This window comes from Lissotriton helveticus, chromosome 2_1 (genome assembly GCF_964261635.1).
Source record: "Lissotriton helveticus chromosome 2_1, aLisHel1.1, whole genome shotgun sequence".
Lineage (NCBI taxonomy): Eukaryota > Metazoa > Chordata > Amphibia > Caudata > Salamandridae > Lissotriton > Lissotriton helveticus.
The window spans coordinates 1,753,271,546-1,753,286,006 of record NC_136059.1 but is presented as its reverse complement, the minus strand read 5'-3'; positions in this window follow the sequence as shown (position 1 = coordinate 1,753,286,006).

Here is a 14,461-nt window from a genome sequence, read left to right as displayed (position 1 = left end):
TTCACCACTGCACCTTCTGGTTCATCACAGCACCCTCTGGTTCATCACTGCCACCCTCTGGTTCATCACAGCACCCTCTGGTTCACCACAGCCACCCTCTGGTTCACCACTGCCACCCTCTGGTTCACCAGTGCCACCCTCTGGTACATCACTGCCACCCTCTGGTTCATCACTACCACCCTCGGGTTCACCACTGTCACCCTCTGGTTCACCACTGCCACCCTCTGGTTTATCACTGCCACCCTCTGGTTCACCACTGCCACCCTCTGGTTCACCACTGCCACCCTCTGGTTCATCACAGCACCTTCTGGTTCACCACTGCCACCCTCTGGTTCACCACTGCCGTCCTCTGGTTCACCACTGTCACCCTCTTTTTCACCACTGCCACCCTCTGGTTCATCACTTCCACCATCTGGTTCATCACAGCACCCTCTGGTTCATCACAGCACCCTCTGGTTCACCACTGCCACCCTCTGGTTCACCACTGTCACCCACTGGTTCACCACTGCGAACCTCTGGTTCATCACTGCCACCCTCTGGTTCACCACTGCCACCATCTGGTTCATCACTGCCATCCTCTGGTTCACCACTGCACCTCCTGGTTCATCACAGCACCCTCTGGTTCATCACTGCCACCCTCTGGTTTATCACAGCACCCTCTGTTTCACCACTGCCACCCTCTGGTTCACCACTGCCACCCTCTGGTTCACCACTGCCACCCTCTGGTTCACCACTGTCACCCTCTGGTTCACCACTGCCACCCTCTGGTACATCACTGCCATCCTCTTGTTCATCACAGCACCCTCTAATTCATCACAGCACCCTCTGGTTCACCACTGCCACTCTCTGGTTCACCACTGCCACCCTCTGGTTTACCACTGTCACCCTCTGGTTCACCACTGCCACCATCTGGTGGTTCATCACTGCCACCCTCTGGTGCATCACAGCACCCTCTGGTTCATCACAGTACCCTTGGTGTTCACCACTGCCACCCTCTGGTTCACCACTGCCACCCTCTGGTTCATCACTGCCACCCTCTGGTTCATCACTGCCACCCTCTGGTTCACCACTGCACCTTCTGATTCATCACAGCACCCTCTGGTTCATCACTGCCACCCTCTGGTTCGTCACAGCACCCTCTGGTTCACCACAGCCACCCTCTGGTTCACCACTGCAACCCTCTGGTTCACCACTGCCACCCCCCTCGGGTTCACCACTGTCACCCTCTGGTTCACCACTGCCACCCTCTGGTTCACCACTGCCACCCTCTGGTTCATCACAGCACCCTCTGGTTCACCACTGCCACCCTCTGGTTCACCACTGCCACCGTCTGGTTCACCACTGTCACCCTCTGGTTCATCACAGCACCCTTTGGTTCACCAAATTAATTTGGGGCTGGTTAATGTGTTACTGAATTTGAGCTTCAAGTCCAGCACCTGCTTCCTTATCTGTAAATGCTTCCTGTTGTGGTTTAATTTTTGTGACAGGAGCATTATGCTATACTTGTAATTATTCTCTGACCCTGCTTCGAGGGACAGAGCAGGGTCAGAGAATAGTTGCAAGTAGGCAACGAACTCTGGAGGCACCGCTCAGGAAGCATTTACAGGGTTACAGCAGGTGCCCAAGTTGAAGTTAATTTCTTTGTAACCATTTTGTAAATGGTTACCAAGAAATTAGCTTCAACTTGGGCACCTGCTGTAACCCTGTAAGTGCTTCATGTACTTCAGTTTTGCAAAATCCGTTCCGTGATTTCGCGGAGTTTTCTGCAATTTTGCGAAATTAGCGGTTGTGAAATTGCAGAAAATCCGCGAATTCCGCGGGCGGAACGAATTTTCCGCCCATACTTAGTCAAAATGTTCCCCATACTGGAAGGGCACATCAGGGCCCAGCTATATACCTTGGGCCCAGATGGATAAGGAAGGGCCCAGAACCAAACTGCTGCCTTTGGTGGATGGGGTGAGAAAGTGGATCTCATGCTTGAAGAAGAACACAGCGGGGATAAACCTAGCAACAGGTGATGTCAAAAGTCTGCAAGGCAGTCTCATCGGAGAGCAGACAGACAGGGTGTTCACTCAAGCCTGCATCCCAGCAGTCACATTGACAAACACCGGGCATGACCGGGCTGCATTCAATTCATACAGGCACCCAATATGGACAGCCCTGATGGAAATATTCCCTGATCGCCCAGATGTAGGGAAATTGATTGCAGAAAGTTTGAAGCCTGGGGAGAACGTAACAGACTTTCTAGACAGAAGGACTGAATGATGGGTACAAGAGACAGACCACACTTGTACCTATATGGGCTCCCAGGTCACATTTTTCTACAACATCCTCAAAAATGGGCTGAACACTGAAATACAAAGTGGATTGGACTGTGTAATAGGGTTAGACACCAATCTCTAAATTAGTCCCACATACTCTAGTATAATAAGAAACAGAAAAAGGACAGGAAAAAGTAGGAGCACACCCAGAGAGACACCACCAAATTGGTCCACCATAAAAGTTAAAAGGACTACCCTCGAGGGAACTGCTTTGTCCAATAGTGTACAAATTGCACCAGTCTTGAAAGGGGCTCCACCACAAAACCTCAGAGGGATTCAAACCTGTTATAACGGCAGAGGTCAGGGAGTTTGATAGCAGCAGCCAAACCTCAGGGAATGTTATTCTTTCCACCGAATCGGCCACATGGCAGACCGATGCTGCATAAAATATTATCATCAGCCGGGATCGATAAATCTGTGTCAGTCTCCGCAGCATCCCCATCTTTAAATCTAAGCCCAAGGTAGCCCAAACGCATCACACATTCAGCTGCAGGGAGGTCAAACAGCAACTGCACCACCACAGCATGGAACATGTGGTTGGTCAAACATGTGGCAACAGCAGCAACAGACAGGGACCCAGTCCAACAAGGATTGCTAAGCTCAGGAACAATAATTCCCTTGCAGGGTGTGGTACCAACCACAACCACTATCCTTTAGGCCAGTGGAGGCCCTTTGCCAGTTTTAAAATGGAGCAATATTCCAGTGTCAGGAGCCAGGTCTCCCACAAACTTAGGATGATGAAGACCTCATAATGTCCATTGAAAACACAAAACTGACTGTTCACAAACCACCGCATGGCACCGAGTCAGTGGGAAATTCAACAGAAAAATCGATCATTCTAGTATGTTGCCTGCATAGGGCAAAATTTGACGAGTTTTGGCCTCACACCAAACTCTCCATTGAGCAACGTTCTGCCACCTCCTTTCCCTCAAGGTTCTCCAAACACCCGAAGCTTGCTCATCGGGCCAATGTTCCTCCAAAACATCGAATGTGGCGTATCACCATTCGGAAGTCGCTGGGGGCAGTAGACCCAAAGAATCATGGGTAGGACATAGTCAAAGGGAAAGAAAGTGCCAGGTAGAGGAGAATCCACAAAAATCCATCACAGCCCTTCGTGAGGTACTCAGAAATAGGGCCAATGATATATATGGCCAAGTGATCAAGCTGAAAACACACAACTCTGTACACAAGCTGTCTAGGGTAGCAAGTAAGCCCAATCACGAACACCGCAACATCAGAAACACATGGGGGCCACGGGACAGTTCTCTGACCCCCTCTGGTAAAGAAAAAATGGAAATACTCAGATCACATGAGATTTAATTACTCTATTCAAATACTTGGGTTAGAATTTGGTTAGGTTAGGGCTCATGTGTCTCGAAGAAAAGTGCAACTTCCATAGGCTTAAAGCAAGAGTGCATTTTGGCCCCATTGCTTTTTAATCTACATCTAGCGGACTTAAATCAAGCAATGGATGAGGTAAATGCCTACCCACCAAAATTAGCTAGCACTTAGATATCAAACCTATTTTATGCATATGATGTTATCCTATGAAGTCAAACAAAGGTTGAACTACAACGCCTGATAAATAGGATATCAAGGTATTCCCAATTAAATGGTATGGTTCTAAATTAAACCAAGACAAACATTTTGGAGTTTAACAAAAACCTAAGGTTAAAGTATAAGCACAAATGGTTTCTCCACAATTTGCAATTGAAACATGATCATATAAGTACCTGGGAATACTATTTGATGATAATGGATCATTTCATCCACATAACGTTGATCTACAAAGGCGAAATAACACCTTACTGACAGCAATTAGAACCTTACAGAAGTCCCTGGGGGGACGAGTTACCTCCTAAAAGTAAAAGCTGCAAAATTATTACCAATGTTAAAAATTGGTAGCGAAGCTCTGTGTGGTAAAGATGCAAAACCATCAATAATACTGTGATGAAAATTTTTAAATCACATCGCCCGCACAAATTAGATTAGAATTTGGGATAACTAATCAGCTAATTTAAAGAAAAAGACAATATATAAAAGTATGGAAAAGCATTACATTGGATACTGTTAATTAAATGTCCAACTTGTTAGGAAGGAAATACAAAAAAATCAGAACTCTCAATTTTGGAAATATTTACATGTTGCCTTATATGAATATGATCTGGGACATGCAATAACTACAGATTCATTTAAAAAGTTATGAGAAAAACAACAACACATCTATCGCTGTATAAAAATAAAGCCTCTTATTTAGAATCTGCTCGGTCTTTAAAGCAAAACATATTTTTGTTGAGATCCCGTTTTGGCCTTTTCTCTGGTTTATGTCATGTAATGCCTTGGCTTCGAACAATGGAATTGATACCTTGTCGTTTATGCAAAACAGGAAAAGAGAACATTTATCATTTACTCTGTATATGCCCAAAACTTAAAGATAAAAGAAGAATTTTACTAAAGTGGCATTTTAACTCTCGTGGAATATAAACCTGTAGACAAGCACTCATAAGATGTCTACAATCAGACAATATAGCTCTGAGTTAAGCTTTTGTAAAGTTTCCATTAAGAATAAGAAAGAAGTTACACACGCAAGATTTTTCTGCGTGATAACATAGGATGTATATATTAATTATATTTGTATTATGAGGTCTGTGTTATTAAGTGTTGCAATGTCTTACTAAATGGATGATTTTGATTAATTTATTAATCCATGTTTTTATTATCCTTAAGCCAAATTTTATTCCTATTATATTTCTTATAACATGAATTATTGTCTCCATGTATTGTAAGATTTATAAATAAAAAATGATTTACTGAAATCACATGAAAAGAAACCCAAAACTAGCCCAAAATCAACTCTCTAGAATAGGGCTCAATCAAGACACCTGGTACCGTTAGGGAGCGTTCTTCTGCGCGCCACGTACTGGGACTAGAGGGGTATACATGTGATCCCAGAGAATGCTGTGCTCACTCACAACACCGTAATTAAGGCACATCCCCTCATTACATATTGCTCTGTGCATGTGTAGATCAAAAGGCACGCCCGCATTCCCTTACTGGGGAAGGCAGGATATTAGACATCCAGTGACACCCATAAAACATTAGTTAAAAAACCCAGACCATCTACAGGCTCTCAAAAACCACCCCTTAACAAAATATATCCTTTCCTATCCTGGTTAGGATGGAGAACCGATGACCCGCAAGCAAGAAATAATGCAACCCATGAATAGATACCCTTTGTCTCCAAAAAGTAGACACTCTGATTGGAGCCACCTTGCGGTGATCACCAAAAATAAGACCTATGAATGTAAAAACACACCCAGAAAAAAGAAAGGCACAGGAATCCCCAAGAGTGACTGATGATGGTCCATAAGGATGGAATTGCTTTTCTAAAGCTAAACCAACAAACAACAGCTCTTATCCAACAGGTCTTCAATCAAGCCACAAAAGCTCACCACCCTTACAGTGGTCCACCATCTCTCCAGCAACCACTTCCATATTCCTAACAAAGATCCAAGTGGGCAAATCCAAGGTTTCAAACTTTTTATCAAACTGTTGGACACTGAACTCGTTCGAATGTTTTCAAAATATGGAGGCGTTAGAGAGCCCACAGGTAGATGGCAGCACTTTAGTGTTGCTCTGTTGGTTGAGGCTTAAAATCCATACATATTCCTCCAAAACGGCTGCCATCACTGCTAAATTCGAGGTGCGAATGATCGCCAATAACCTGCTGAGTTCTGCAGCGGGGATACTGTGTGTTGAAATTATGATATAGTGGAAGACGGCTCCCAAAGTGGATGTGAGCGGTGGAGCAAGAGGGCGGCCGCTGTAGGCTGTTAACAAGCAAAGATGTGAGCACGCTGCCGGGCTAACAGAGAGCGATGAGACACAGTGAGCGCTACCTACTAGTCACAGGCATGATCGAAAGAGTGCGTTGGTGCCCGTGACTTGGATCCCGTGCTTCTTTAAACTGAGGCCATTGAGGGATGAGTGATGCCAGTCTGCATGCTTCGGTGATACCTGTGGAAGTGCGGACCTGATCGCAGCATGAAGATGTGTGCCTGCAGCAAGCCAGTGGTGGAGAACAGAACTGGGGGTGAGCATAGACAACTGCTGAGAAGACACTGTGGTTGGTGTTGGTGGCCGAGCGGGCAGTCTCTGCTAGGTGAGCCATGTTAAATAAAACACAGGGAAAACAAAAAAGGAAAGACAGTGCAGCATACACCAGCGGGTGATAATCAGAACGGCCTAGAGGTGATGGGCGTCCATTGCTGCTGGTGGCCTACCTGTGCAGAAACGCAAGGACATTAGGCGGGGAGTGGCCCCTTCATTGCATCTGGGATTTGTGCGAGGGGAAACTACATGCAGATTAGGTACCCTGGAGTGCTGCCTACTGGGTGAACTGCATTCACTCCTACAGTGCAACAGACTCTGTGGAGGTCCAACCGAAAAACTTGCAAGGTGCCCAGGTGGATACTCGTCCCATGAGCAGCATGGGTAGGTACACTGTTCAGTGTGTGACGACCTTTGCTGCCACTATTTAACACCCTACGCCACAAACACACCCTTGGAGCTATTGACAGTTGAGTCATGGGGAAAACTGATAAACAGCAGTCAAAGTTGATGTTCGAGCCTCGGCGATCCATGAAATCCCAACAGCATGCACTCTTTGACACAGAGCATGAGCAATCAATGAATCACAGAAGCTGAGCAATGCATCTCCACTGCTGAGGACGGTTTGAAACCACTAGCAGTTATACAGGCAAAAAAACAAAGTCTTAGAAGCAAGATCATGGAAGAATAATCTCTGCATCACGGGCATACCAGAGACCACAAATACTGACAGGTTAGAACAATAGGTTGAAATCTTGCTTAAGGAGATGTTTGGTGCAGGACATTTCTCTAAAGTGCTGATTGTTGTGCTTGTTCACAGGTCTGTAGGCCCCAGACCAATACCTGATGCCCCTCCGTCATTAAACTACTAAACTACTGGGTTTTGAGGCTGTTAATTATAACCAGTTGCTGGCAATGGTTAACAGTTGGATATCGCAAGACAAATACTGTATTGCACCTAATAATTGGGAACTTCTCCAACTGCTAGTTAACAGGTTTTCATTGTGAATGGTAGTGCACCTCGTTGTAGTAAATAGTACTGGGATAACATTGCACCAGCACCACTCCGTCATTGGGATATATGTAACTCCATGCCCTACTGCCCCGACTGTCCCTGGCCTATGGGGGAGCATTGGCCACTAGCGGCCCCTAGAGAATGTACCCCGAATGTTTGTAATACATGTTGTAGGTGCTTGCGTGCAAGCACAAAGACTAGTTAGTTTTGTTATTTATGAAGGTTTTTTTTTATATAGAGGAATCTTTGGCATGAATGGGATGCCAAGGTGAGTTAATGGGAGGGTGGGTTGCAATGCTGTTGTACCATGATACTTGATTGTCACCATAGAAGCTGCATTGTCATAGTCATGTTAATGCAATACTTGTTACTCAATATTGGCTGAGCATAGACCTGGCACCACACTAGAGTCACCAGGAGGAAAATTGAAAGAACACCACAGCGGACCAGGCAATTAGCACCTCTGCTTCAACAGTCCCATAAAGTGTTCAGTATCATGTAATGTTAAACCTCCAAGACCTGCTGTGGTCAGGTCTCACCTGATTCCCAGACAAAGCTTGAAAAAAGCAGGCTGTCCTGTGCACCCTTAAAACAAAAAGATCAATAGAAAGAAGAACTTACGTTCAGAATATTTTGCCTTTGTGAATTACTTCATAATTGGTGCTGCCTCTACCCCTTTTTTCAAGAGTCACCAGGAGGCTGCATACCCTGGATTACATGGAATGTTAGTGGTCTGAACAATCCAAAAAAAATGAGACAGGTACTAGCGCACATGGATCAAAAAGGAATTCATGCTGCGCACAACAAGAAATGCACCTTACACAACACACGGAGCATGCCATTGCACAAAAATGGGCTGTGATGAGGGTGGCCTTTTCCTACTAATCTTAATAGAGAGGGGTAATGTTCCTAATAAAAACTGATGTACCATTTAGTCTTACGCACTCCAAGAAGCACGACCAAGGAAGATATATACTTATGGAGATACGCCTGTAGGGCACCTTAATCACTATTGTAAATGTGTATGGGCCTATTGTAGACGACCCAGAGTTGTTTATGACTGTATGGAGTTGGCTGTATGGAGTTGGCTGCACAGGAAGGAATGAAAGCAGTAGCCGAGTGGATGAAGACAGAGGTCCTCATCCTTGGCTCCACCGCGTCAGCCTTGGATGACTCCTGGTGGCCATCCGCACTGGAAGCAGCACCGACACCCACCGACCACGGCTGAAACCTGGGGTTTATCCTCGACTCAATACTCTCCATGACCAAGCAAGTCAATGCCGTCTCGTCCTCCTGCTTCAACACCCTCCTCATGCTCTGCAAGATCAACAGGTGGATCCCCACTGAAACAAGAAGAACGGTCACCCAGGCCCTTGTCAGCAGCAGGCTGGACTACGGAAATGCCCTCTACGCAGGAGCCTCGGCCAAACTCCTGAAACGACTACAACGCATACAGAACGCCTCTGCTCACCTGATCTTTGACATCCCACACCACAGCTACATCACACCACACCTGAGAGACCTACACTGGCTTCCCGTCAACAAGAGGATCACCTTCAACCTCACCCACGCACACAAGGCACTCAACAACACCGGTCCGGGATACCTCAGCAGACGAATCACCTTCTACACCCCAAACCGACAGCTCTGCTCCACCGACCTTGCCACCATCCCCTGCATCTGAAGAGCGACCAACGGCGACAGATCGTTCTCCCACCACGCCACCAAGACCTGGGACACCCTCCCCATCCCCCTACCGCAGACCCAGGACCTACTAACCTTCAGGAGGCTTCTGAAGACCAGGCTATTCGAGCAGTAGAAGCCCCTCCAGCGCCTTGAGACCCTCACGGGTGAGTGGTGCACTTTACAAATGTACTGATTGACTGATTGATTGATTGACTGCAGTTAACAGCAGTCATATGATTTGGGGATTTCAAGACTGCATTAGATTTACACAAAGACCACTCGTCCACTGCGGGTGGGACTGGTAGACAGGTAGACAGGCAGTGGAGTATAAAATGGAGGAATGTGAGACAATTGCCTTATTGATATTTGTAGACTGAGGAAACCTGCTCATAGATCCTGTTCAAGACTGGACTATTGGTTGGTGACGAGGGAGGTAAGTGCGTGGACAAACTCTGTTAGGCCTCTACCTAAAACACTGTCTGATCATGCCCAGGTCTTAGTAGGGATCAGTGTTTCCACGCATTCCCTGCCTCATTTTCAGTGGAGATTACAGGCATCCTCCCAATTAGACAACATTTTCAAATAAGGAGTGAGAGCGACAATAGTAGACTATTTCCATACCAATGGGGGTCCAGACAAAGTAGTACTACTATATGGAAGGCCTTCAAGGTGACTATAAGGGGTTCATGTATAGGTCTTCAGGCCGGAGTTCTTAAATCTATATGTACCCGTCTTGAACACTTTAAATCTGCACTGTTGGGTCTAGAAAAGGCAGATGAAGCCTTTCCAAACTGATACGGGAAAGGGTCACTGAACACAATGAGACAGCAGAACAGGAAGTCCAGCATATGTCAAGGAGGTGGAAGGCCAGAGTTTATTGGTGAAGGTGACAGGCCAGGTTGCATTTTAGCAGGTAAAATTAAAGAGCCCTGGGTGAATTCACATATAATTGAGGTGGCAACGGGGGTCGGCGCACTGTGCCATGGCACACCAGGTATCCTTAACACTTTTGGTAGCTTTTATGAACGCATGTATGCGATCAGCAGAGGAGGCTGAATGGCACAGAGAATTCTTGGCACATCCGATTACATTAGATGAAATGAAGCAAGCAATCTGTACACTACTTAACGGCAAGGCCAGAGGGAATTATGGTTTGCCTGGGGAGCTTTGTAAGGAATATCTGAATTTATTGGCCACACATCTGCACAAAATGTATTTAGATGCATTCCAAAAACAAATTCTCCCACCAAAGCTCTGGAAAGCCCTCATAGTCACCTTATTAAAACCTGATAAACCCCCCTGGCAATGTGAATCATATAGACCGCTGTCCCTCATAAACACTAATGCTAAGATACTCGCCAAAGGCCTCGCCACACAGCTTCAACTCCTTCTACCGGCCATGGTCCTCTCTGAACAATCCGGCTTTATGTCAGCATGATCCACTATGCAGAATCTGCGTACCTTATTTGTGGTACTTCATCAATTGGAACCCACACTTCCAGTGGTGGCAGTCCTTCTGGATGCCGCAAAGGCATTCAACTCCATCGAATGGTGTTTGATGTTAGGGATACTACACCGCATGGGAGTCGCGCTGGCCTTCCTGAGCTGGATAAAGCTACTACATACAAGACCGGTGGACAGGGGGAGAGGGAAACATAGGTCCGGGGCCTTTCCGATATTCAGGGGCACTCGTCAGGAGTGCCCCTTGTCACCTCTTTTATTTGCAAAAAATGTGGTGTGTGTATACTATGACAGCGGCATGAAGGAGCATTACTTCACTTTCAATAACGATCATTGGCCACATCGTTATAAGTTATACGCTATACGCTGATGACATGGTGCTATATTTGAGGGATCCTAGATCCCTGGAACCCCTTATTCAAGAATACCTATGATACGAATGACACTCAGGGTTAGGTATACATTGCTCGAAATCAACTATATGATGTGGGCCTCAGAGCTGCATGCACTGGAATATCATCTATGATGGTGTCCCGACCCTCTCACATATCTAGGAATCTGAGTACATAAAGATCCCAACTTGGTTATAAGCTACAATCATGGTAAAGAAATCTCACAGCTTGAGGATCAGGTGTCGCGATGGATCAGGTGACCACTGTCCTCTGCAGATAGAATAGCACTTAATGAAATGGAGGGGCTACTAACCATTTTGTATTTGTTCATGAATGTACCTACACTCGTGACATAGAAATTTTTTGTGTTTCACGCTCCCTCTTGATTAGGTTGGTATGGGTGGCAAAGCAATCTAGGGTAAGCAGGGACACATTAATGCTGCCATACAGTCAGGGAGGGTTTAAGACCCAGGATTTACAGTTCTACTACCTATGTGTGCAAGTGTTATTTGCTCATTACTGGCACCATCCATCAAAATACACTCCAAAGTTGTGGTAGAGAGTGACGGTGCACCCAATGCCTCTCAAAGCAATGCTTTTAAGCACTCTCCCTAGTCTGCCACAGAGGGAGATAGATACAATACACTATGTCATACAAGGGTGGAGAATGTTTGGAAAGAGAGTACAGGTAGAGCCCCAAAATGCACCAACTGTAGGACTTGAGCACCATCCTGCAATTTCAGTGATGAGAGAACCTGGATCATTGGCCATTTTAAAAGCGGTGAGACTAAAAACACTAAGAGATACATACCCTAGTGGCACCTCTGTTGCCATTGCAGATCTACACATTAGGGATGCTGTGCACCCAATGCTGTTTTCTACATACAGCAGACTTCGGGCAGCTCTCCACAGTTTATATCCACAGCTCCCTGCAGAACCTCAAATGTTGAGGGCACTCCAATTATTGCTCACTACCAACATGGGTAGGCATTTAATTACATGACTGTACAATGTGTCACAGGTGGATGGGCGACCGATCCCAACAGGACCGCTTGATAAATTGAATAACGCACTTACCACTCAACTCAGAGCAGAAGACTGGGACTTTTGCTGTACGCTAACAGGCAAATTAACTGCAAATTGCAATCTCAGAATTATTCACCTTAATTACTTACATCAAATGTACTATACCCTGGTTCAACTATGTAAAGTTGGGCTCCAGAAGGCAGCAAACCATGGTGCACCAGACACTGTTTTGTTACATCTGGCATGGTGATGCCCTCGGGTCCATTTGTATTGGGAACAGGTGATGCACACACTCTCCGAAGTGGTTATGGAAACAATAGAGTGCGCTCTTCAAAGCTGCCTCCCGTGACTGGTTAAGTCTCTGCAACCTCCAAATCACAAACTAGTGGCTATAGCATTACTTTTGGCAAAATGGAGGTCTCCATACCCTGGAGGAAAAAGACGTGTCCAAAACACAAGCTCTGGCTAACAGACATTGCCTACTGTCGTGCTCAACTCAATTGTTATGCTGAGGAGGTCCCCCTAGCCTCTCACCCAAAGCACATCTGGAGCCCCCTTACTGCATACCTACTAACTATCCAGGACGAATAGTGAAGAGGTTAAGACTCTGAATGATCCTTGTGCATTGGCTAATGCGAAACGAAAATGTGTGCTGATATGACTGATGCACTGGGATGATACCTTGACATTGATGACAATGTTTGGGGGGTGTTATGTAACTGAAAATGTATAAATAAACAAATAAAAATTAAAAACTTTTCAAAAGTAAAGACATCTTCCATTCACCTGAGGACCACAGATATCTTTCCTGCATCCATCCGCAAGATCTGCAATGTCCCACAAATTATGTATTGTTGTGCAAATGTATACTCTCTGTCTACTGTGGGTGTGGGCGCCTCCACATGCTGCCAAAGATCTGATTAGTCAAATGAAGTCAACCCCAACATTTGCACAGTGCTTGCGTAGGGACCTATCCCATGTCACCTATAATTACTCTGAACAGAACACCAGTATTCCACACGCACTACACAGCACACTCTTTTACATATAACATGGTTTAAGGACAGGACTGCCATGGGTGCCCAGACAACAGCCAGGTCATGCTTCGTTTGTTCGCTGCTACCACATGCAGTAGGCACTGACATGCTTTACTTGCCCCAAGAGGTAGCCCCCGAAAAAGCAAAGTGCCTTTTCCACCTGTACCTGTGTAGGATTAGGGCCAAGATACAACCCAACAGAATACTTGAATCAAGATTTATCATTGAAATGAGAACTCAAGCCCCATGGTATCTGAATAGTGGCAATGAATTGTGTACACATATAGGCTGAGAGTGTTGTTTTATATAGGCACTGTGAATCTTTTGTACGCTTGCGCCTTTGTAGGAGAAATTGTTTTTTATTATATGGGTTAGCACAAAGCGCATAGTCGCTTTATTTACAGGCACAGTCACTGTCTATGGAGGCACTGGTAGGTTGTATAAACCCATTCAGGGCGCAATAAAAGCAATAGGTTGCACAGATTTTCAATGTTGATAAATATTATGGGATATAATAATATTAATCGTTTCAATTTGGTAAGTACAACAAAAGCGGACTCTATGGGTACTAAGCACATTGTTACTTTATTATCAGGCTTGGTTACTTTGGATGGAGGCCTATGTAAACACAAAAAGTATTTCCAAAAGAGAATAGAGCCTTGCAGGATAATAATAATAATCAGAAATGTTTGGGGTTATTGCTAAATGAATTGTATGGTATGTACCAGGTTTTATATAGCAAAATATGGATTAGTATCATGGGGTACAATGAAATTAACTGATTTCAATTGGATAAGTGCAATCATAAGCCAGAGCAAAATGCATTTAAGACTAAAATTGTTGTTAACCAGCACTCGTAATTTAACCTTGGTTGTATATCATATAAGGTTTTAGATGTGTTATTCATGATATGATTTTTTAAATGAGTACATAGATATATACATCTGTGAGGAAAAAAGAGTACTGAGACCTAAGCACAAATGAGAAAATTAAAAAGATGGGCTGATTTGGAAGAATGTCAAAGCATATCGGAAAGAAATTGCGTTCTTATTGAGCTTCCTTGAGATTAGATCAATGAAGATCACTGAAAAATCCAAAAATGAATTTTAATTATGAAATAATATTTAAAGTTGATTGATGGTGAATTATATGCATTGCTGTTATATGAATGAATTATGTCAGTGTATTACAAATGTAGGAGCAGTCATTAAGGTTTTAATCAATAGTGCGATTTTAACTATTTGATTGTAAATGTGGTCTCAGTGATGGTATTTGTAGCCATGTGGTCTTTCCTCCTTATCTATTGTGAAATGGTCATGTGACCAACATACTCCGTTTAAAAACTTTTAATTTTGTGTGACTGTCCATTGTGAAAAAGGCAGGTGTGCCGAAAAACATCAAGCAGAGAAAATA